We start from the raw sequence: 27009 nt of genomic DNA on the forward strand, positions 1-27009 counted from the left end.
TCGAAATTGATGTAATAAAAAAATAATAAAAATTTTATTAAAAACTGGAAAGATTTCTTTTTAGTTTTTATTTTTTAATAATTTTAATTCAATTAATATATTGATAATTAATTTTTAAAATATTAAACACGATCCAGTCTTTAAATTTCATTTACAACAGGTGGGTTTATTATTGTTTATTTGTATTTTAATATTTTGATTATTACAATTTAAATCAATTGTACATTTTGTTGAAATATTTTCATAATTATAGAAATTAAATGTAAAATGTATAATATTTCGATATTTTAAAATTAAATTTCTGGAATAATATTAAATTAATATTATGAACTTGTTAGATATGATTTGTAAAATAAATTTAAAATTGTGGTAATTTTTATTTAAATGATAATTTTCATTTAATCTAAAATAATTTATTAATATAAGCGAAGCGATTTTGTTCTCTTTACATTAGGCTCTTTACATTAGTTTTTCATTAAAGACCAATAATATCTATTTCAAAATTCATATTTTGTCTCTAAGTTTTGTTTAATTTCAAAATTAAAGATCAAATCTTTATGAATTCAAAAAAAGTTTCAGATCGCAACTCTCTTTTTCTCGGCACGATTTATCTATCTAGGTTGTGTGATAGATGGCACATTAACGTGCTAGTTGTGTTGAACTAATTGTGGTAAAATAAAGGTTTTTGCACATGGCAAACAATATTACTTACATGTATAGGAAAAATATTGCATTTCTGCATGTGACAATATCAAGTAAAAGCAAACTGAACTAAGTATATGTTAATCATATTGTAATCTCCCTCATAGTGTATTGTGCTAGTACACGGCTAATATAATATAATTTATTATGTTAAAAAGTTATAAATTTAATGCATCAATAATAAATTGTACAACTGATACATAAACATAAGTAAATATTTTGTAAACAAAAATGTTTCATACAAATGTCTATAGGGCATTTGTTAAAAACTAATAATCTGATTCACAAAAATATTATTCGAAAATATTAAAGCTCTTCGTTAACTTCTTAAATGTTTTATAGTATCTATATCGCAAATGCTTGAAAATATATAAAGATGTACTGTTTCGAATGATTTATCGAAAAACATGTTAATATAAACTTCTTTAATTTTGAATAATTGCAATAAAAAATAGTATATACAATAGACTCTTAGTAAATTTATTGTACTCATAAAAAGGCCCAAATTCTTCATTCAATCAATGGTCTGATTTTTCACTTTAACGTTGGGAATATTTTTGTTTTGAATGTTTTAATGCAATAATTTTATTTTTAAGGCGCATTGTAGAGATTAATTTCGTTTCTGTCTTGTTGAGGGATAGGAATAGCTTTAATGAAAAAAAAAATTATGGCTAAATAAGAATTAAGCGATTTTTCATAGAGACTATTCTAATCGTTAACCTATTGTTTAATAAAAATCTTATTAGGCAGTTTATTTTTGGTTCTTTTTCACATGCTTGTTTAACTGGTTTCGCTTCGCTTTTGATTTATGAGAAGGGAGTCCATTTGTTAATGAAAAGTTTAAAGGGAGGGCGCTAATTATGATCAGTGTGTTTTGTAGTATATACACATAAACTTTGATTATTTTGGACTTATTACGATTTATTTTTGTTTTCTGTTATTTCTTTTGGCCGCTTTGAAGTTGTCATCCCAAAAGTACATATTTATTATGTATGGATGTACCTGAAATCAAAAGTATAAATAATGATAAAATATTTAAGTTCGGTTTTAACAATTACCTTAGATTTTATGTGCATATACGTTGAAACATCCATACATGAATGTATGTTTGTATGTGTTTATTTTAATATCAAATTATTAAAATGAGTGTTGGTGGTACTTGACATTTGTTTTTTAAATTATTTGGAATAATAAGAAGAAGGAAATATTTATTGAAAATTTTTAAGTTTGAGATGAAAAGTTGACTCAGTTTTTTAATAAGAAAATAACAAAAAATTAATACTCGTACATATGCAACAAAAAAAAAAATAAAAAAAAAAATGAGAAAAATATTTGCTATTTATCATTGTCATTTAATTTTTAGTTGTCATTTTCATTTGTTTGGCAATATTTATTTATAATATTTTTGTACTCATACCAGTTTATAGATAAATTAAATTATTTGACGCGTTTGCACATAAAAACAAACCTATGTGCAGCATTCACACTAAAAGCAGTAAATTTTTGATCACGTTGGTTATTTTTTTTTTTCTTTTTCTAGAGATTTGTTATGCTTTTAAATTTGCACATACATAAGTACATATATTAAGCGGCATATTAAATTTTATATGAAATTTGTAAAATTTCTTAAAGGAGTGGTTGTTTTTAATTCAGACAATGACTGATTGAATTTAGTACGATGCTTACTATAAACAATTTATTTTGGGGATTCAATTAAAATCTGTAGTTGTAATTTGACAATTATTTATGAGATCAATTATATGTTTGGATGTTAAAGAGAGAGAATCTTTTCATTTTAAATTTGAGATTCGGGTACATTTTTAGCATCACACTAAATAAGCTGAGGAAGGTAACCTATAACAAATACAATATAAACAAGAATGTAGTATATGCGGAATCCAATAAAAAAAATATTGACCTAAATAAGACCTAAAGTGGGGTCTATTGTACTCGTAATTTTGAAAAATTCCTATTTCTTTTTTCCTAAAAAAGTTAATTTTCAGCTTTGATCGCTATTTGTACATTTTAGACTGAAAGAGTTACCAAAAAACTGTTTGATTAGGATAAAATTTGATGTACCGTTTACGTCTCTCTTTTTAGTTTTTAGTATATTAGGCTGCTGGGTTTAAATTAGCTTTCCTACATGTAATCTCTGTAGTAATTATGTAAAATAAATTGAAAAGTTTGAGAAATTACAATTTCCTTGTGGCTAAAGAGATCAGGTATAGAAAAATAAATTATTGTTATAAAATTCGAAAATTTTAATATGAGCTGACTCCTATATTGTAAAATTTACAACTCTGGCGAAATAACGCTTACCCGTCTTTTTTCCGAACAAATTTTATCGAATTGTATTTCGTACTTTTTAGGACCATTGCCAATTCGACGAAGAAAGTAGAGAGTCTCTAAGAAAAAAAAATAGGTGCGTTTGTAAACTCTGGGAGTGCAATTAATTTAAAATTTTATTCAAATATCAAAACACACGGTCTTTTTTCAAATACGACTTAAAAAAAACTTTAAATTTTTAAAGTTAAAAAAGCTATTTGAAGAGTTTTGAAACTCTGTTTTTTTTTACAAGTAATACTTATGTATGTACATAATTTGTACATATCAATAAAAAACTTGCTTAATTAAGTCAATGTTTTCGTATTTACACTTCGGTATAATTCGTGTACATTTCGTGTGAATATTTTTTTGATAATTGCAAAAATATTTTGACTGAGCAAGTAAGATTCTTCTAATGCACAATTAAAGTAAATTGCATGAACCGGTTTAAGGTTGTGTTATTGTTATTTATGAGTTATATATGTAAGTACATACTCAATAATATTTTTTCTTAGTTTAAATGTATGTTATGCATTAATCAATTTGTTTGGATGACGGAAACTTATTTAACTTTTTTCCATTATACTTTGTTTTCAATTTGATGAAAATATTTATTATAGTAGAATATTAAATTTACTATGAAAAACGTTATGAAACTAAACGTTAAATGTGAGTTAAGTTTATTGTTTTTATTTTTAATTTACTATATATACACGTACATAACTCTATCAATGAACTCATAAAAAAATTCAAATTCAAATGCATTCAACTAATCACGTATTGATGTTGTATTAAAAATTTGGATAATCGAATACAGTATACGCATGTACATACACATAATATACATAGGCAAATAAATAGAGAGACGACAAGGTTAATAAACGAGCAAAATAATTTTACCTTGGAATAAAAACATGCAAAATGATAGTAAAAACGATAAAAATTACATGTACATTTTGTGTTATAAAACGATCTTATCAAATTATAAATTAAAATTTGTGCATTTTGTTTATCTTTTATTGTAGCTTTTAATATTTTTATATGAATTATATAAAATAGATTTGAAAAAGCTCTATCTATTGTATCGTATAATGTCAAAATATCTGTGTTATAAATTTATATGTATGTAGGTATGTATAATCGCTAGAAATTTTTAATAATAATTTTATAAAAAAAATTTGTGCTAAATTATGTGGAAATAATTGATTAAATGAATTAATTTTTTTTATTCATTACGCTTAGTTTTTCGAAATATATGTAATTTAGCAATTGAATGTTCGTTTATAATGTTTGAAATGAAATTAATTGTGCTATTTAACTGGTTACATGAAAACTTTTCGTTAAATTTATTATGTAACTCAATTTTATTGTTCGTAAGTTTCGGAAAATGTAGTTATATATTTACATATATTAAAATTTGCTGAGGCTTCCAGTTTAACTCACCAAATTAAGGAGAAAATGAGCGATTTTGATATAGTAGCATAATGTAATGTTCGATTGGGTACGAAATTGAGATAGAATAAAATTAGACCGCATAATGTAGTTTTCAATTGAGTTTCATAAACCCAGTATGGTAAAAACAATGGGTTTGAATACATTTCCCATAACAATTTCACTAGACTAATTGCTTTGCTGGTAAAAATTCACTCACACTGTTTTATGACAGTGTCCATTTAAATCGATATTTTACATTCTAACTGTGAATTTGAATTATGTCAAATACATAATATTTTTCTTCTGTCAAATTAACGTTTTCAGTAAATACAATATACTGTAATTCCGGTTATGCTTAACAAGTTTGCAGCAAGGAAAGAAGGTTTAAAAAAAAACAATTATTTTGTATTGTAAAAAACACATGTCAATGGCAATTCTTCATTCGCATTATTCTCTAATTTGTTTTCGAATTTTCGAAATACGCAAATAATTTTATTAAAAATAAAGAAAAAAATTCTTTTTCAATTAGAGAAATAGGCTTCTAGGCTATAGTTTTGCTCATGAATAAATTATCGTAGACACGAAGAGTCATAAATATTAAAAGTATGTGCATTTTCTTAATTAGAGATAAAGTGTATTTGGTTTCTTTTAAATTAACTATTTTTTAATTTTACATTTTCAAATTTTTATACATAAATTATATTAATAAATTTACATGAAATTATTTCTTAAAAAAAAATGAAACAAAATGTTAAGATATTTGGTATAATTGGTACGCGCTTATACAAGGCTCACCTTAAATTTACAACTTTTACTTATATTATTCCAGATTTAAAAATACCTTAATTCAATTTTTTTATTTTTCTAATCTACACTTTTTAAATAAATATTTCAAATTCTTAAGTCCTGTATCACACATATGAGGTATTTACATTATGTATTTATGTATCATATAGACGAGGTTTTAAACATAAATTATTGGTGTTGAATGCAGTAAGAGTATGCTAGAAATTTTCATGCTTAACTATGTACATATATAATATCGTGATTGGTATATTGTGTATAGCTAGGTTTAAATTCAACCGGAATGAACTACAAAAAATTTTTTTTTAGTTATTTATACGTGCTCGTATTTTTCAATAACCATATGTTATAAAAATTATTATAAATTTTTGTTAAAAAGGATTTAAAAAAAAATAAATTGGCTGGAATTTTTTTGAATTGATTTGAATTTCTATTTGTATAACAAGCTGAAATGCAATATAATTTCATTTATATTTCTAATATTTTTTAAGTGTGTAAGTACATATGTATATAGAAAATGTCTTTCTAAAAATTATAGAGCATAATGATCCAATATCAAATCAAAATTTCTGCTATATAGGTACAAACATAATAATGAATTGCTGATTTACGTTTGCATACTAAATACCCATACGTTAAAAACTAGCTAAGTTCTCACAATAAGAATAAGAAAAGAAGTATGTAAAATTTAATAAGATAATTAAAAATCAAAACGTATATGTATATAATTTATGTATATGTGAAATTATGCTAACAATTATGCTAAATAAACTAAGCATAAACGTCACTAACAGTTTTTTTTAAAGATCGATTACTTATTATTTGCCTTACTAATATTCATCTTTGTATAAAAACCGAATACCAATTTATTTGGAATGCCAACATATGGTTAAATATGAGTATGTTCTCTATACGTATTTGATGAATGACATTTACATTAATGTATTGTAATGTATAAAGTTGCATCCCTAAAATAAAACTGCCGTATTTTAAATTTTTAATAAATTTTTGATAAAATGGTTCCATTATGAACACATTTTTTCTTTACAATGCAAGCATATTTCAATTGATTTTAACATCCTAATTTGATTCAAATGTCGTAGCCGTAAAATATGCTGCTTTTCTGAGTTGTTTTTTTATTTACAATAAAACTTTTTAAATAAAAATATTATAAGTATGTGTTCAATTGTATATAATGCTTAAAATGGCTTAATGGGATGGCTGGGTCTAGAAATAAATTTTAAATGGAAGTTTTTTTTAAGTACAAATTCTATTATACTGGAATAAAAAATGATTCTTAAATTTAAATACCCAAGTTTTGACATTTTCAATGTAAAATTATAAAGCCATCTATTGAGATTTACATAAACATCAATTTTTATTATTTTTAAGTGTTAATACGCTTCATGCGTGTTATGTTTTGAAAGTTCTATACGTTTAAACAAAACTTATCTTAATAACTGGTACCACCAATTTTCTTGAAAAAGTCGTGTTTTCTTTTTAATATATTGCTATTTTTCCGAATTAAAACATAATTTTTTTCGAGCATTTTAAAATTATTTAAGAATAGGAATGTGCTTGGATTTAATTTTTTCCAGTCTGAGAATAGAAACTGTTCTATTGCAACTCCAAATAAAAAAATCTTCTAAAAATGTGTAATTTTAGCTTGAATTCCTTTCGTACGTTTCTATTCTTAATCTTTTCTACCCTAATTTTTTGTATTTAAAATAATTACATATTCTTTTAGGGGTGTGAAATTTTAAAATCTTAAAATTTAAAGAATAATGTCTGACTGGTTTTTGGCGTTTTTTTATTCTGGTTTTTTGTTTTTTTTTTTTTGGTATACAATGGGATACAATAAGGTCCAGGTGCTATTTCCTTTATTATTATTTTATATTTTCACTTTTTATTTGTGAAAAAGAGTTTAATATGTACCATGAGTAGGTAAAAATGTAAAAAAAAAAAAACCATTCCCAACAAATCAATGAGAATTACATGAAATTTAGATTGAATTTTTTAAAAGATGTTGATGAATACTTTTTGTGTAAGAATTTTTTGGGAAAAAAAAATAAATTTTTTTTTCGCTAATTTAATTATTAAGAAATTGTTAAGTGAAAATCAACACAGAAAAACAAATTAGTATAAGTAAATACCAAAGAAAAGAAAAAAACATTTTCGTTTTCTTGCTGCTAACCATATTTTTTTTTCATAAATACTTATTTAATAATGGAATACGTTGTAGGATGTCATATTTCATTTGATTAGTTTGTCAAAAAAATTTTATTTTTTGTTGGTTGTTGATATTAGAGAAAAAAAAAGATTCCGTATTGTTAAAGTGTTAACCTTACAATCTTGAAAATTCCTTATTTCTTACTTTCTTGAATGTTTTTTAAAAAAAATTTGATAAATGATGTAATAGAAAAGATCATTGTATAAAAGAACAATTTTGTAAGGAAAAAATTGTTAAATTAAAAAAAAAAAAAATTTTTGGTTTAAAAAACAATTTTTTTTTTTGGTAAAAAATTTCGTTTTGTTTAAAGAAATTTTTCTTTTTACTTATTTAAATAAAATTAAGAAGAAAATTTCATATTTATTTGAGAATCGTATCGGTTATGGTTCAAATTTTAGGTTTAGTCAGACTGGATTTGTGGTTAAATACAAAATTATGGTTATTGGATTTATTTTGGTTCATACATCAGTAGAATTTGTTTTAGTTACAACTGAGAATAGCAATTAAATAACACAATTTTGGTTTCATTTAAATACAATACGAGTAGAACCAGAGGAAATTATATAACCTATATTATATAATCTGTATCTATGAACCCTTAATACGTTACCAATTATATTCATTTAATCAAAATTTATTAATATATTTAAGTGTGAAGTTTCTGAACATTTGTAAAAGTCTAATAAATCAGAAATATATTGTAAATTTAACATTTTTTCAATCCAATAAACAAAAACTTGTTTCATGAGTAAAGATAGATGCTTGAAAGAATTTATGAGAATATTACAAAATAATTAATTACTGAGAATTCTTCAATGGTTTTGGAATTAAATGTATTGCATTTTACAATTTCAATTTCTTGTAAGTTGTTCTTGATACCAATTGTATCAATTCAAGTATCAATTTCTGAAAATTACAGTTATTAAGGGATTAGGGTGTACTTATACGTACTTTGTCATTTTTTTTTCGATAATTTGTGTGCGTATACTTTATTATAATATTATCATAATCGTAATTATCATTTAAATACTGCGCTAATTAATTTGTTTATGATTCGTTATTATTTAATTGTTGTTTACATGATATCGTATAAATAAACAGTTCCCATGTCATAAATTTCACAGATTTCTGTTAATAATATTTACACCAAGTATAGAAAATTGTGTAGACGCAATACTTATGTAGGTACCCGCATTTACGTATTATTGCGATTATAATATTAATTTTTAATTTGAACTATTTACTAGAATCACAAAATCTGTCAAAGAACTTGTTAATTAAAATTATAAATTTTAAAAATTTTAATGACATGAATTGATTTTTATGAAAATCATAAATCAATGAACTATTTATATAAAATCGTAGCAAAATATAGAAGTAAATTTTCTAAAATAGAAATTATTGTAGAAAATATACTTTAATAATGTATGCGTACAATTCACATATTTCTTAAATATATGTAGGTGAAAATGTATAAAAGAAGACTAATTAAAAAGAAAGACAATAAAAATTTCTCATAAAAAATTGTAATATTTTTTTTTTAATTATAACAACACAAAGAACACTATTAGTATACAAATTCAAAATCTATACACACATATGTAGATTGAATATTTCATTAAATTACCGTATAGATAAAGTCCCGTCTACACAATAAAGTATTTCTCCAAATATAGATACTATAAACTCGAAAATAATAAATAATTAAGGTTTATCTCTACCTTTAATCTAACACACACTTTTTCCTATATACCTAAATTCATATATACTAAAAATATTAAAAATACGAAAAATACTTGGATAAAATCTAGGACACACGTTACAACAATGTACAACAATACAAATTAAGTAATCAATCAATTTTGCACTTTTTACAAAATACTTTTCATATATGAATATTTACGAGTAGTATTTTCTATTTATGTACGTACTCATTTTCTATACATTGTACATAATAAGTAATAGTGCACAATAAAAAAAAAGTTACTAAAATGAGGCTTGATTGATTGTAAATGTCGATTATTTTCATTGTTTTCAGTTAATAGAGCGATTGAATAGTAAACTCATTTTTTTTTAAATTTTTTGTTACTATAACTATAGTTAGTTAGTTAGTTGTAGTTAGTTAGTATGTTAGTTACTAATTTATACATTTTTAAAATTTAATTGCTTCTTGCATACATACAAAAGATGTACATATACATATGTTGTATATAATTTAGTTGTAGAATAAATTTTGGTATATTAAAAAAGTACTCACAACTGAGAGAAAAGTTTGTAATGCCTGTGTAATGAAGTCAAATTTGATTAATTCGAAATTTCTAAAAATGTGCAATGCATCATTAAAAATTTAACGAAAACGTCAAATTACAGACACATTTAAATTCAATTCGGGATAATGTTTTTAATTTATAGCTTTGGGAAAAGAGGGTTTTTTAAATCTAATGGAAATACGTATTTTTGCTATTTATTTGATCTAATGCTGAAATTACAGGTTAACATGATAAGGCCGAGAGGAATAAGAGGAAGAGCGTGAAGCAGAAGAGCGGATGTATAAGGAGATGGACCAGAAGGGGGGGGATGGATGAGAAAGACAGGGAGGGGAAGGAGGAGCGGGGAACTCGTATGTGTTTCAATTCATATTTTGGTTATGATATTTTGGAAAATCACTACTGGTGGTCATGAATGACATATATTATGGTAGAATGTTATGCCCGATATATTTACAAACTCGTATAAAACTATTTTGAAATTATGGTCTACTATATACTTGCATGTTAGACATGTTCAATATAATAAACTTATTTCAAATAAAAGCCCGTTTTTTACACATGTATACGTTATGAGCTATGAAACGTATGCGAAGCAAAATTTTACAATTGTATAGCAAAACTGAGAATTAAATATAAAAGTAAACTAGGAAATTTATTGATATTAAATAGGCAATTAATAAAAATTTTCACAAAAAGTGAAATTAAATTTTTTGAAAAAATATTTAGTTCTTGCATTTGAAAATTTTGTATAGATCCTATAGTGGCCGGTTAACAAAATTTTAACTTACTATATTTGAATTTATTAATTAGCCTATACGTTTCTATTTATTAAAATCTATCTATACATATGTCAGACCTTATAACAGAAGTTATATACATATAGGCGTAGCACATAATTGTTTTATACTTGATTTTATTGACTTGAAGTTATTATTTTTTTTTAATGAATTTCCCATGTAACAACCCCATTCGGGTTATTGTTCTATGAGAATAGCAATTTTCTATAGATTAAAAACTTTTCATTATTTAGTGCTATTTAAAAATTTTCTTTTTTTGCTATCTTTTTTGTTTTTAAATTATGAAAAGATAATTATTTTTTCAATTAATTTTTAAAAAAACGAGAAAAAAAATAGAGTTGACCTTGTCAACTCTGTGATACCCGTACGAATTTGTTATCCTATGTGCGAATAACTAATGTGCCGTAACTAACTATGGGGCAGACTATGACTTTAAGTTGCCGTATTACCATATTAATTTATGCAAAATTTCAGTACTATGTGTTATTCAAAATACTGGTTGTGCCAAACTACTATTGATGTTGTATGGCAGCTACCAGAAAGAGCCAAGAAATTTTAGCGAATTTTATTAAGCACATCGGCCCTACTAATATATTCACTTGTGTGAAATCTCAATATCACAGCTTTTATAGTTTCTGAAATATAGTCAAATAACTTTTGAAGTTGTATGGCAGGTACCAGAAGGAGCCAAGTAATTTCAACTACTTTTATGTGACACATTGGCCCTATTAATATATTCGTTTTTATGAAATTTCAATACCATAGCTTTAATAGTTTCTGAAATATAGCCAAATAATTTTTGAAGTTGTATGGCACGTACCAGAAGGAGCCAAGTAATTTCAACGACTTTTATATGGCATATTGGCCCTACTAATATATTCGTTTGTGTGAAATTTCAATACCATAACTTTTATAGTTTCTGAGATATGGCCAAATAAATTTTGAAGTTGTATGGCAGCTACCCGAACCGGTACCCCGATCATGTCCAATTTAAATAGGGTTCTGGCACTTACTACAATAAATCATTTGTGAAAATTTGGTGAACTTAGCTCAATTAGTTTTTGAGTTATCGTTCGGACGGACGGACGGACGGACGGACGGACGGACGGACAGACAAAGCTAAATCAACTCAGAATTTGACGCTGATCAAAAACATACACTTGAGTCTATATCTAACACCGTTATTTCTTAGCGTTACAAACGGTAAGGCAAATTTAGTATACCCTTCGAACATACGTTCGTACGCGTATAAAAAAGAAATAACATATCCTAGCAGATTGATTGAAATTGCATATTTTAGGATTTATTGTATAGTAGAACCAATACTTAGGGCCTTAGAGATTGCATAATGTATGTGTAATTTTAATTAAACTGTCACAAGTGCTCCTTTGAACGTGTCAATATTTTATGACTTGAAATCGTACAGTTTCCTGTAAAGTATGAACTTAAACAATATTTGTATTTTCGAAAATGCATGAGCATGAAATTGTGTTGGATAGGGCAAAATTTAAAAATCTTAATGTTCAAATTGATAAATAATTAGCTTAATGGAAAAGAAACGAATTGTTAAAAAAAATATTTTACAAGAGAATTAATATTATTTTCAAAATTCGAAATGCCATAGCATTTGTTCAAATTAATTAGAAAGCGTTCTAAAATGAAGTTTATTATTCTGGGTTTTTATTCGATGACCTCTTGCAAATTTTCTTTGTATTCCGATATCCTATTGTCAGCTGCTTTAAATAATTTTACTTTTTTCTTTTAAAATTTCTTTAGCAATTGAATACCATTTAGATTATTTGACTATCACATATATTGAATAACGAAACACTTAAGTGATAAAAATTTGTGCTGATAGTAAATTCAAATTTACATACTTAAAAACATCAACACTTGAAAACTTGAAAAAATAAGTATGAAAACTTGTTAAAAAAAAACAAACAATTCCCTTGCAGTAAAAAATTTTTCATTTTACTTTTCTATGCTCATTTTATAGTCTACTTATTTATATCGGTGCGAACTAATTTGATATATTGTATATACGGTATTATAAATTTATCATTACGTTTGTAACGTTAAGCAATGAAGATGAAAAATATAAAACCATGTGTTGTGTAAAGTCAAAACCGCTACAATCAAATTATACCAAAACTATCTTAAAAGCTTGTTCATATATTAAAAAAGAAAGTTCACTTAGAATTCACCATACAATTGCTGCCAGCTGTTGCATTAGTATTTCACAGAGTTTGTATGATCAACTCTTCCAATACTTTGCTTTTAATTCATTTTTGCGAATTAAGTAAATGAAAAAACGAACAAAAAATTCAATTTTTATGCTTGAAATGCTCAAGTTATTTTACAGATTCTTTCACTTATATAAAATGAAATGTTACAATAAATAAAACATTAATTTTGGCACAACACTATGAACTCTTGCATTACATTTTCATGGTTATCCAACCAAAAATTCAAAATTCAATGTATACGTATTTTTTCTTGTTTTAGCTAACTATTATAAGCAAGTAACTTATATTACAAGATAACGATTATTATTTATACGAGTTTTTTTTTATAACAATAAAAAATTTAAAATATTACAGATTCATATCGAATTGAAAGTGTTAAAAATGCAAAAAAAAATTTTTTTTTGCAAAAAAACACCGAATCAATAGAAAGAAAAGAAATCTAGTGGAAACACTATGAAAAATGCCGAAAATAAATCAAAGAAAAGTGTTAAAAAAAACCAAAAAACAAAATTTTTAAAAAATAAAATGTAAATTATGTTTTAGAAAAATTATTGAACCGCGATTGCAAAACCAAAAAAAAAAATATCAACTTACAATAGAAAATCGTATAAAATAAAAAAAAGAAAGCACAACGAAATTTTTCAGTTACAACGAATTCGTTTTAAAGATATTTAACACTTTGCTAACCGGGTGACGAGACGCGCCTTTTCTTTCCGAAAGTTTGCTGACCGGCGACGAATTAAATCGTGCATTATCTATTTCAATTTACGCGCAACCACCCAGGGTGACATAAAATGCTAGCAATAACTTAAACTTACTCATGTTCGCTTTAGAAAAAAGGCTTACTTTTCTTGGTATTCATTTAGATTTCTGTCACAATCGGTTACTACTTTATAAACAATTAAAAATTAAATTGAATCCCTTACTCCTTAATCAATTACAAAATAAATTGGCGGTCGGAAAAGTGTTAAGAATTAAAAAAAAAACCTACTATTGTTAAAGACAATCACTTTATTTAACTTCAAAATAATCAAATGGTGACCAGAAAAAATTCAAAATTATCGTGGGAAAAATAATTTTTTGTATATGGTATATACTTGTAGTACACTTACATATGTATATTGTGTATTACATTGTTAAAAACATATTATTATATATAGTATACGCTTACATGGTTTAACAGTTTTTATTATCACGGTTAACTGGTCTACATGTCAAATGTGTAAAGTCCTCTGAAAATATATTAAGTTCCGTAAAAGGCTGGGAAAATTTTATTTTAAAAATTAAAAGGAAAGAAAAAAATAGGGAGAAAAATTATGTTTTTATTCAATTCAAAAAAAATTTTTTTTTGATTTGAATGTGCGTTTTATTGTGACAACAATATAATTTTTCATATTATGAAAATTCATGTAATTGTGCAAAGTACATTACATAGCTATACATATACTTGTATAATATTCACAATATCATTAATATATACACACATCCTGATTGACACACATACTACAGGGAATATACATGAATGCCTATAGTGTAAATTACAATCTGGTGCAATGTAAATATAGCAATGTAAATATAGATTTTCATAACTTACATAATTATATAATGCCCGGTTAATTGTTTGTTATATTTATTATATTGCATGTATTGTAAATCTTATAAATTTCCTTTTATAAAATTAACTTATTCCTGTGCCATTTAGTATAATATGAAAATAATATGAATGTGTTTATGATTGTAATTATATTACAAATTTTTGTAAAAAATTTATGTAATTTTATTATATTATAAATGAAATAATTTTTTTTGTAAGTATAGGTACATAGACCTTGAATATATAGTTTAAGGTTATATTGTTTTGTCATATTTATTGTTTTAGTTGCTTTTTTTTTTGAAATTATTGTGTATATGACCTTAATAAATAATAACAATGTGATTGCAACTCAGGATATACAATTAACGTATAGCATATGGTTATAATGGAATTTGTATAGTAAATAAGGTGAGAATATTTTGATAAAGGTTAACTAATAATATTAATAGGTAATGGAAAAAATATAGGGTATAAAATTCACAATAAATTTAGTATTTATGTGCATATGAAGCAATAAAAAGAATTGATTCTTAAACCAATTTTGCGATTGTATAATTCAAACAATTTTTATGAAGGTTTCCTATTTAATTTTTTTTAATAAACAGGACATTTCTGTGCAACAAAAACAAGAATGAAATATGAATTCTTTATTCATATTAAAGCAGTTACAACTCAAATCGAATTGTGTATTAACAATGTGTTGCTGAAATCGTTAACTTATAGGGTTGCTCAATTTTATGATATCAAGAATATTTTCACAGTTTTCTTGATATTGACAAAATTTTATGGTTGGGATTGTATAACTAAAAAGATAAATTACATTGCAGATAAAAAGTGTATGCCTGCAAACACTGGCACATTGGGATCAAATGGGTTAAGAAAGTTCTTAACATAGTATGTTATAATATTACTATTAAAAAATTGTACCCCTATATTCAAAAATGTTGATTTTCTGTCCGTCATCAAAATGTTAAATGAAATTCAAGTATATATACTGTTATGATAATTGTATAAAAGATTTTTCTTAAATAAATTTTATTGCTTACATTATTTATAATAACATTAGTAGACTAATTTTATTATATATGTACATATATTAAAATAAATAATACATTATAGGTTTCAAGAAAATTTAATAGTTAGTTTTAGAAGTCACGCTAAGTTTTATTAATTTTTAAATTTTCCTTTCCAATAAATTTAATTAATAAAATCGAATTAAATTTAAAAGGTTGATTGTAAAAAAGAAAACTGGGTTTTTGAATTTATAATAAGCATTAATGTATGCGTTGCAAAGTGACCATATTCCAACATTCAATAATGATGAAATAAGATATTTTTTATACATACGAGTATAAAAATGGGATGCAATCCAAAAATAATAAGAAATTTTTTTGTGAGTTTTTAAAATCACTTGTTAATTTGACATAATTTTAGAAATATTGTTACTTGCAACTACTACATAAATTAATTGGATTATTACAAATATATTTATTAAACTGAAGCTAGATTTAATTATAAAGGCTGTGCATTTGAAATAAGGAAATTTTATTGTAAGATTCAGTATTGTACTTAGTCTAACATTTTTTTAAAATTTGCTTGAAAATCAAACATTATTAAACATTTTGAATCAAACAAAAATGCCTCTTAAATAGGATTAAAAATGTTCTTGAATCAAACATGTTCTATTCAAACTAATATTTAGGTTTGATTGAGCATAATTTTTAAAACAAAAAAATTTGGTAAACTTCCACAATTTCTATTTAAGTGTGATTGAAAATAGCCTTTAATCAAACATGTTGGCGAGCGTTATTTAAAAAGCTGTTCTTTTGCACTGTTTTGTTTTTATATTTCAAAAAGAATTACGAAGTTCTTGAACTTTGAACGCAGTTCTTGAAAAAATTTGATATTAATATTCGTTAGTTAGAATCACCAACACTTGTTGGACATTTATTTCTACTGGTCATTTCATAATAAGTTGAAAGAATACTGAAATTTTAAGTTAGTTTTATGCCATTCAAGGAAAGTCTTATTGAAAATCGTTAATTGCTCTTGATTCCACGATATGAGCTATGAATTGAGCATATTGTTCTAATGTACAAATTCGAGCAAATCCGACATATTTTGTAATTTGTGTATTAATATAGCCAGACCCAAAAATAATACAGTGATTTTGTGGATCAGAGCGAAATTTTATAGATCAACCTTCTTATTACTTTAAATTTCATTATGCTACATTGCCGTTTATGTAATTTGTAACTTTGAAAAAAAAAATCATCAATAAATTTAATTTAAAATTTTAAATTTTTTTTTTTTTGATAATTTTCTTTTTCGGCTTAAATAAAAATTTCAAACAAGTTTGTTAACAAAACAAAAAAAAATCATAACTATTCTCTGTGATTTTTATTTCTTTTTTTCACCTTTACAAAATCAAAAAAAAAATTAAAGCAATTTTTATAACCCAAAAAAAAAAAAACAGAAAACAAAATACCTGCATCATTGTGTCTTAAAAAATCTACAATAAAAAAGAAAACATCAAAAATCTTAATGAAATTGATTCGACGAATAGCATCTGAATAGCAGGCAGCAGCAACAGCAGCAGCTGCAATTTTTCTTTAAGACAATTTTCATACAATAAAGATGAAAAGAAGAGAAAAGAAAAATTTTAAACGAAAATTTTTAAAAATCAAAAAATAAAATTTTTAAAAATATGGGATCAAAATCTAAAGAACAATAAAAATAGACCATTTATGAAAGGAAAGAGAAGCAGAAGAAAAAATAATAAAAAAGGTTCCGTAACGAAAAGTAAACAACACAATTCACATATACATTTTAAAATTTAGGTATTTTAATGATGACTGCATCTTTAACTGATATTTAAACAAATTGGTATTATAGGTACCAATGTACCTAAATCCCTGCATGTCCAATACCATGTTCCATATAATATTATTATAACAACGGAAATAAATGAATTCAATAATAAATCTGGCAGCAACACACACCAAAAAATGCTATTTTTAATGAGAAAACGCACATGATGTAAAATAGTCTATATATACGTACCTGAGTTTTATAGTCTATACATAACCTTAATGTTCAGATGCAGTCATATTATAGAGTGACTGGTGTCGAATTTCTTCTGTATACCATATTAAATATTTTTAAAAATTTACAAGTGAAGTACAACAATACTTACTATAATTATAATCATTGAAACCTACATTACATATGGATAGTGTAATGTAAGTAAGTCAGGTAGAAGATGACAAAAATTATTATTACATTCGGTATATACATATATGTACATGTATTTAACAATATTATAATGGAAAAAGTTGATGAATGCACTTCAGATATGATACTCACACATTACCTATATTGCGAGGTAGGTAGGTAGGTATGGTGTGCACATGAGCATCGTTATCATGTCGATGTCACGAAATCATCTATATTCCTATATACAATTTGGTCGGTTGAATTATCGATCTTGGTTTTTTTTTATGAAAAGAAAGAAAATTTTCGAAATTTTAAGTTTTTTTTGTTAACTGATAAAATCTTTCATGTGTATATGTATGTAAATTGTATATGTATATAAATGTGTTGATAAGTGAACCTCTTAGGGTGTAATTTAAGTTTTTTTTCTTTCTTGTAAATTTTTATCTACCTGTTTTTCCTACCATAAGTATTCGTTTATTTCGTAATTAATATTAAAGAACTTCTTATAGTATGCCCCATGCAGAAATTGGCCAAGTTTAGTTTACTTACACACTGACATTAATAATTATTATTACTGATTGATTTTTTATGCTCATTATATACGACTTCAGTAATGATTTTTAGTGAAAATCTTGATTTTTAATGTCAATTATTTATTATACAAAAATTTTTAAATATTTCTTTTTAAATTTATGTAAAAATAATTATATTGCTCCTTGCTTCTGAATCTTTAAAAAAATAAATGTACAATCAAATATAAAGTTATTTTACATAGTTTTATTAATATTGCATGTACTTATGATAACGAGCAAGAAAGAGTTTAAATACAAATACTATTATACAAGGCTATTATTAAAGTAAGCAGAGGAGTTCTCTTTACGTCGTTACAGAGAAAATGGGAGATGGAGAATGTAACAAGATTTATCTTATTATCAAATTATTTGGATTAAATTAATTTTGTACAATGACTTGGTTGGAGAAATTGAACTTTTTTTCGAATTTCCATTGCAATTAAAATAATTGAGATAATTGCAAGCATGCTTACAAAATCAATAATGTTTTATAATTACATGGGTAAGGTTATAATATTTTTCTCTTCTTAATTTATATTTTAGTTTTTGATTATTAATATTAAAAAAATTGTTTATTTTAAACCTTTGAAAAATGTTTATGTGTACTGTAAGGTCTCTTTTTATGCGGATTATTCTTATACGAATTTGAAGTTGTTCGGTTTGTGTTTTTTAGAAATTAAATTGATAAGAATGAAGTTTTTAAAAATTTATTGCCTTTACCATAAATATCTTTTGCAGCGACAGTCTCTTCTAATGATTAAGATGATTTGAAATCACTTTCTAAACAGTAGCAACCATAACCAAATCACGATAATTACTTTTTAATAAAATAAATAACATTCGAAATTCATTTGAAACACAGACATTCGAAGAAATTTACTAAGCAGTCTATTTCTTTTAATTTCCGCCAATTAGAAATTACAACTTCTTTTAGGCAGTTTTAAGTTAATTTTAATTCACAAAACGAGGTCTTAATGCTTTTATTTTATTCACATATAAATTTTACTAAAATTAAAATTCAATTCTTACTGAAATACTGCTTCTATTTTAAACTTAACCCATTTAAAAATTATTACTATCAATTCTGAGAATTTAAATGAAAAGAACATTTTTTGTTAACTACATAAGTATATCGTTATTGTCAAAAAAAATCTGATTTTCTAGACCTAATGGGTTAATTTCAAATTAATCAATTCTCGTTGATCAAAATTATTTTGAATTACTTTAAGTATAAAATATTTTGAAATTAAGAAAATATGCGAAAGTTCGTACTATTAACTTTCTAAAGCGCAAACTTCAAACACTAAATTAACTGATAAGCACTCATATATATGTAGAAGAAGGAGGCATTGGAATAATATACCCAGTGTCATCTTACTATAATATTAGTTATTTATACATAGAAATTAAATTTCACCCGCGAAACAAAAAAGGTTAAAATCCAAATTTTTTTTTATTTGATATCGTTTCTAAATAAAAATGATAAATAAAAAATTTTTGCAATAAAGATATTCAATAAAAACCAATTTTTTTTTTCTGATAATACTTAAGATATCAAAGCGTATACGTACCAGCCATACCTCACCTTCAAAAAGAAAAATTTTTTTTTTAGCAAAAAAAGAACATTAATGAAATTGCCGTCACCGTCAATTATAACACACACACCTTAATCTATAATTGAAAATTTTTTTACGTACATGTTTTTTTGAATATTTGCTTTACTACTTAGAAATTTCGGTGCCTTTTTTTCGCTGTAGGTATATTTTCTATATATGTATGTATAAAATTCTTTATGCCGGTAAAAAAAAATGTTAATCATATTTATTATAAATTAAAGGTATTTAACTATAATTAAATTCCATTAAATAAAACTTTAAATGACACGATTACAATCACAACAAAATCTCTAATATACAAAATAGGAAAAAAGGTCATTTTAGAAAAAATTTGAATTTAATTTTTGTTATGTTGTTTAAGCCTCAATCAAAATTCACTTATAATAAAAATTTTTTCAAAATTGCGATTTAACTTAAGATCCAAAAAATATCCCATAAAATAATAAAAGTTATAAATTCATTTCAGGTATGCGTATGACAGCTTATTTTGAAATTTAATGTGCTCACAAAATATTTTTTTTACTTATTATTTTAAATAAACAGAGAAAAAAGAATAGGTCCACATACATACATACATACATATATAATAATTATTAATTCAATACACACATCTTATTTGTTTTTAGAACTATAAATACAATGTTAAAAAGCATAATATACTGAAAACGTGGGTGAACATAATATTTTTATTTAAAATTCCATGTCCATTTCTAGTGTACACTATTATATGTATATTATATTATATACATTTGTATATTATTAGGAGCAAAGAAACACGTCTACTATAAAATTATAAGGTAAATTCAAGGTAATAATATACAAATATTAAAGAATTCTTGTACATACTTCGAGATATTATAATAAAAATCAGGAAAAAATCACAAATTATTATATTTGTATACATAATGTAATTGTTACGGCGAGTATAATTTTTGCATATTTATATACCTATACTTCCGATCAAATGCGGAACAAACATTATGCATTTAATAAAATATAATATTAAATATTTTTTTTTTCTTTATCGTATTTATATAAAAAGGTATTATAATGAATTTAAGTACTTTAATATAAAAATAATGACTCATTTAAGTAGTACACTGAATTAATGTTTCTTTTCCCTATATATAGGTATACGAATATAATATGTAAATTTTATGTAGATGCCTACACATACTCATGTAATAAAAATGGTTAATAATAATTATAATAAAGTCATTAATTAATTGAGCAATGAAAATGGTTATTTTTATACAAATATTTGTAATAAGAATTGGCTATTTTATTGGTAATTTAATATAAAATTTACCTACATGTAATAAAAATGTTATTAGGCGTTATAATTCATTATATTTTGTGTATGCATAAACGTTTATATTTGATTTGCTTATTGGTAATGGTTTGAACAGTTTTTGGAAGAAAAATTAAAATTTTTAGATTGATTTATAATGAGAATATTAATTAACCCTTTCATTCGGTAATTAGTTTGAAGGCTACGAAAAAAAAATCGTTTCATGTAAACTGTTCCCAAAAATTTATAAAGTAATATCGCAAATTTTTGCACAATTTATCTAACGGTACTCTATGAAATTCCTTACCAGTATTTAGTAAAACGAATGCTACTCCATCGCGGTAACGAAACGATATAAAAACTTTCAAAAAGTTTGTGCTTTGTTTTTTACAATATTAGGCATTTTCATAAATGCAGTATATCGTGAAAATTCTACTATATATTTATGTTTATAAACAAATGTTGATAATATAGTTTGTTCATACACGTTGCTACTATGTCAGCAATATTGTAAAATTGGTAGAAGTAGCGCTGTGTTAAATCATATGTACCAGTGTTCCCACTCAATAAAAACAAAATGTATCCAATTTCGAGAAAAAAATGTATCCAAAATGTATCCAGCCTCCTAAAGAAGAATTATTATACTAAATCGTCTTATTTTATACCAATAAACTCATAAATAATAGTAATTTGCTTTATTCAACAATGTGAGTTTCGTTATTTATAGTAAATTCTTTTAGAAATCACACGCAATTTATATTACATTTTAAAATTTAAGGTCAGAAAATATATGTTCTGTAGCTGTTGAACTACGCGGCAAAAACGATTCAGTACGAAAACGGGCAAATTTTATTTAGTCAGCAAATAACATTTTTTGGAAGATAATGCACATAAAAGTTACAGCACTTTAAAAGTTTTCTAACATTTATTTAGTGTTCGAGAAAGAAATGTATCCATATTTCAGCAAAATTTTAAAATGTATCCAATTTCGACATTTTAGCAGATTTGAGTATCTTTGTATCCAAGCTAAATTTTAAAGCAAAAATGTATCCAAATGGATACAATTGTATCCAAGTGGGAACGCTGATATGTACTGAAAATCTCTATTGTTTTTAGTAAACTTCAAAAGCCAAATCTATTTATTACAATTTTTTTTTCCTGTGTAATTTTTAATTAAGGGCAAAACAAATTTAATACCGTTAAGAGTAAGAATAACACTCTTATGTACACTATTTAGGAGTGAAATTATTAAAAATTATTACAGTTTTGCGTGTGCATCTCTAACTGTTTCCTATATTCATTTTATGGTATATCTTTTATCAAAACCAAATTACGTCTTAATTCTTATAGAAAATTTCAATAGTTGATGCTCTTAAAATCAGATTGAATATGCACATAAAAATAATTAAAACAAGTTAACAAAGTTCCACACATTTGCAGAAAAAATAAATTAATTTGTAATTCCATTTACATACACACGCCATGAACATTTGCTCAAGTTTAATATGTATATAGATTTATGCTATATAAATAATTACATACAATTATTTGCAATTAATTAATTTATTTAATACATTTTTATGTACCCACATACATATATGTAAGTATAATAATGCAAAAATAAATTAAAATGGACCTTAATTTAAAATTATTTTATAATAATCACGTTAAACGTAAATGCGAGTTTAAAAAAAGAAAAGAAAAGGTGAAAAATGTTAAGCAGACTGGAAAATTTTATGCAATTTATAATAGAATTTGTGAAAAGCACAACAGTGCGTAAACTTTTCATTTTGCTCGTTCTACGTATTTTTTGTTGAAAATGTATATGGAATAGATGTAGGTCGCACAAGTACTAATTTGCTTTAAATTTTGTTTACGTAAAAAAAAAATTACTCACAAAAATTGTTAAACATCAATATTTAAAATTGATTTGAAATAAATAAACTATTCTCATCCCAAAATTGCGTTTAAAAAGCTTCACAGTAGATGATGTAGAAGCTAAATTTTGAATTTAAAAGGTATAGTGTATGAATTCCACGGCACTCTAAAAGTTATTAAAGAAAGTCGAAATCACATAGTAATTTTGTGGTTAATGTTCCACTTTACAAGCAAATCTGATTTTGTTTGCTGAAACTGAAGTTAACCAAATATTATCTTTATTTACTTTGAATTCCAAAATGAAGTTTCCTTGAGTTACGCCATATGAGTTCTGTTAAAGAATCAGAACTAATAAGGTGCAGCATTAAAATTTGGATCAAATGTAAGTGCGTAGTTTATTATTGGAATTGGTGGACTACTTTTAGACCATTACTATTATTTTACTATGTCACTAAAAATGAAATATTTTTTTTTTTGTAAGAACTACATGGAAAAAGCTGCGTATATGGAAAAATCAAAAATTAATTGATAGCAATTTAAATTTCATGTGTATTACAAAAATTAATTTGCATTTGAGTTATTCAAATGCGGAAAATATGCCATAAATGGTAAAATCTATATTTTGTTTCTGACTTTATAATTTAATGTTTTGGAAAAAATTTATGTGTTTGTAACTTTTATTTCTAAACATTTTTAATTTTTTTTTTGTTATGTAATTTTTCAATGAAAAAGAAAATATGAAAAAATTATTTTATATACTATTTCTTTAAATGTACTTATGTTTCGTGTTTTGGGGGCAGAAAAAAAAATGTAGACACTAAAAAAAAAACAATTTCAGTAGATGTAAAACTTTACGCTTCATGGATGACAAACTATAAACGACACCCATAAGTCCATGACAGTGTTCCTATGTATGGAAATTTCAACAAACAAAAATAAGAAAAAATTCTCCTACAATATGATTTTACTCAATGGTATATAAAATATATTTTCGAATTTAGGGGGCGTAATAAAACACCGGAATGCTTTATAATAATAAATAATAATGGATATGTATTACAATTTTATGTGTAAAGTATGTAGGGTCTTTTATATACATATAATTCTTACTCCAGATTAAGGAGTTGTTTATTGAATGTTTATTTCTAAAAGCGTGTAATTTTTTAACATTTTTTTTACATTTTTGATATTTTATTTCCTCTTCATATATTGTTTAATAACATTACGTTTCTTGCAATCATTTTGAAACAGTTCATTAATTTTAATTTTTTATAATATTTTAAATATATTGTATATATAGTATTTTAGTTACAATAAAATGATATTAAATTAGGTTAAATTCAATTTAAAAATCCAAGCTTTGTACTAATACAATATGTATACTGTAAAGGTGAAAGAATTTTAGGGTTAATTGAAACTATTATAGGGAAATTTTTAAGTGTAATTAATGTAATTGTAATTGTCAAAATATTTGAAAGCAATCTCGAAATTGTCTTAAAAATTTATTTATAGATATTGAAACCTATGAAGTTATTGAATTGAATTGTTGAAGAATACTTGCTAATTGTATATAAAAGGGCGGGTGTCTAATGGTTATTTTGAGACATTTTAAATTAGTTTTTATTGAGTTTTTATTGCTCTATATTTTAAAAATTGTTAGGAACTATTGGGTGTAAAATTTATTCCTGCTAAAAATAAAGCGCAAGGGGAATCTATTGTGAACATTATAAATTATGATGAAACGCCTTTTTTTTTTTCCTAGGGGGTTATCCTAAAATATTTGATTTTCTTATGAACGTGCTTTCAGTTCGAAAGTTTTCAATACCAAATTGCTTCAATTACTATACGTAATTTAAAATTTTTCATAATATTAAACTTAAGAATAGGAATATTTTTATATATATATAATTTATATATCAGAATTTTGAAAACAGACGTAGTAAATATTAGAAAGAAGAATAAAAAAATTGAAAATGCGAAAACTGTTCTTTAAAATGAAAACAGTATGTTTCAAAATCGGAACAGTTTTAATACTGGTCATATACTCGTACTGTTAATCACTTGTTACTGCTACGTATTTGATTAACTTTTAGAGAGAACTTCTTTTAGGCACAAAGAAACTGACTTTTTCGATAAGTCGAAATTGATAGTGAAATTTGGATTTCTAGTATTTTTGAATTCTATATTGTCTTCATTTGCACAAAATTTTCCAAATTTATGTTAATAACTGACTATAAACGGCGCTCTTTGAGAAATTAAATATTTTTCGAACAGTTAATGCATGTTAAACTGGATTCATTGGTTCGTCACTTAAACGGCGAGCTGATGTATTTTATTTGAAAATTTGGATTTTTGACATTCTTTTTATTTTAAGTACAACTTTTTTTCTCTCTCTCAAAAAGTTGAATCAATTTCCACTTTAGTGCGGAAGTTTTTTTAAAATGTCATTACATATACTGAACTATTACAATTACGTATAATTTTTGTCAAAAAGTAATAAATGCATCATAACAAAAAAAAACGATCAGCTTTCGACTATAAATCGACTATAAATAGATCAGCTCAAAAACGACGAACCAATGAATCCAGCTTTACTCTTACGTAAATATTTTATATATATTCGAATATATATACTTACATTATATATATACGAATACATATATTTTTATATATATTCGTACATACATTTTATATATATTCGATAAGGAAAATCTAACAGGATCGTGGTGAGCAAATTTTTTTAGGAACTTCAAGAACTCAATTTCACTTAAAATTGTGCTGCTCTTCCTTTTCCTATGTATAAATGATAATTAATACGTATAATCAAAGAAATTACGTAAGTTCAACTTTGTACGCATTAATTTTGTTTATTTGTTCAATAAATTTTTAAAGTCACCACATGTGTTTTCAGGAAATAGTCGTCTCTTTTTTACGTTTATTTATACAGCTATGTTTATTGTTGCTTAAATTTCATTAATTAGTCATTATTATTTAAATGTATCTCGCGCAATATACTTATACACAGGTACGTAGTTACCCACCTTTTTATTTATCAATAAGTAATTTAAATTTTAATTTTTTTTCTTTGTAATCCAAAGGTGAAACGGCTTATTAATATAGACGTTATTTTGGTGTTTTATTGTGGTGTAATAAAGTTGTTTTTTTAAATATTTGCTTTGGATTTTAATGAAATTCAACGGAATATTTTTTCTTTTCTTATTTTGAACTTTTAATTAACGTTAAATAAATTTGTTGTATGTTTTTGATGTTCGAATAAATATTTTTGTTTTACTTAAAAACAAAATATTTTTCGAAAAATATTCAAAATAACTTGAGTTTCATATAGGAGTATTGTAATTTTATATAGATTTTTAAATTCCATTCAGAAATTTGTACTTAAATTGAATTAAGCAATTTTCTTGAATCGGGGATCAAGAACCGTACAACTGTTATACATATAAATTAACAGATTATGGTATAAAAGTTGACATGAATTTTTTGTAATTTAAATTAAGATTAAAAGTCAAAATTTAATTCTTAAAAGCATAATACAGTTTGTATGACAATATTACAAGTTATCATAATGTCTCAATGTTATCATAAACACAACCACAGTATAATTTGCGCAAAGGAACGAAAAGAATCTTTTTCTTCCAACTAAATTCGATAGGTTTATTTTCCGATCTTTTTTGGTCCAAGCTCTGCCGTACTAAACGCACGCGGAAATATGAAAATTTCTTAAAACTTTTTCATTTCCATGCATATTACGTACAAACCTATATCATTAGATATTTACAAAATTCACGTATTCAATATACATATAAAATTCATACAAAAAACATGACAATAATTTGCTAAAATCTTAATAAAAAATTTCATACCAAACCTAAAATTTCTTAAGAATAATTTTTTTTTATTATAATTTCGATTTGTACTTGGCCATTTTACAAGCATTTTCTATATAAAAAATTTAGTTTTAATAAAAGGAAATAACCAAAAAGAAAGAGAAGAAACCCACTAAAATTATTGAAAAT

General features: G+C 24.5%; 1 protein-coding gene across 1 annotated transcript in view; it reads left to right on the forward strand.

Moving 5' to 3' along the window:
* The window catches only part of LOC129618749 (putative uncharacterized protein DDB_G0282499), a 122947-nt gene continuing 95938 nt past the window's right edge, over positions 1-27009 (forward strand). The window contains exon 1 of the mRNA XM_055533712.1: positions 1-160. The gene's annotated coding sequence lies outside the window, so the exon portion shown is untranslated. The remainder of the gene's footprint in view (positions 161-27009) is intronic.

The sequence above is a fragment of the Condylostylus longicornis genome, unplaced genomic scaffold (genome assembly GCF_029603195.1).
Source record: "Condylostylus longicornis isolate FDR11 unplaced genomic scaffold, ASM2960319v2 ptg000010l, whole genome shotgun sequence".
Lineage (NCBI taxonomy): Eukaryota > Metazoa > Arthropoda > Insecta > Diptera > Dolichopodidae > Condylostylus > Condylostylus longicornis.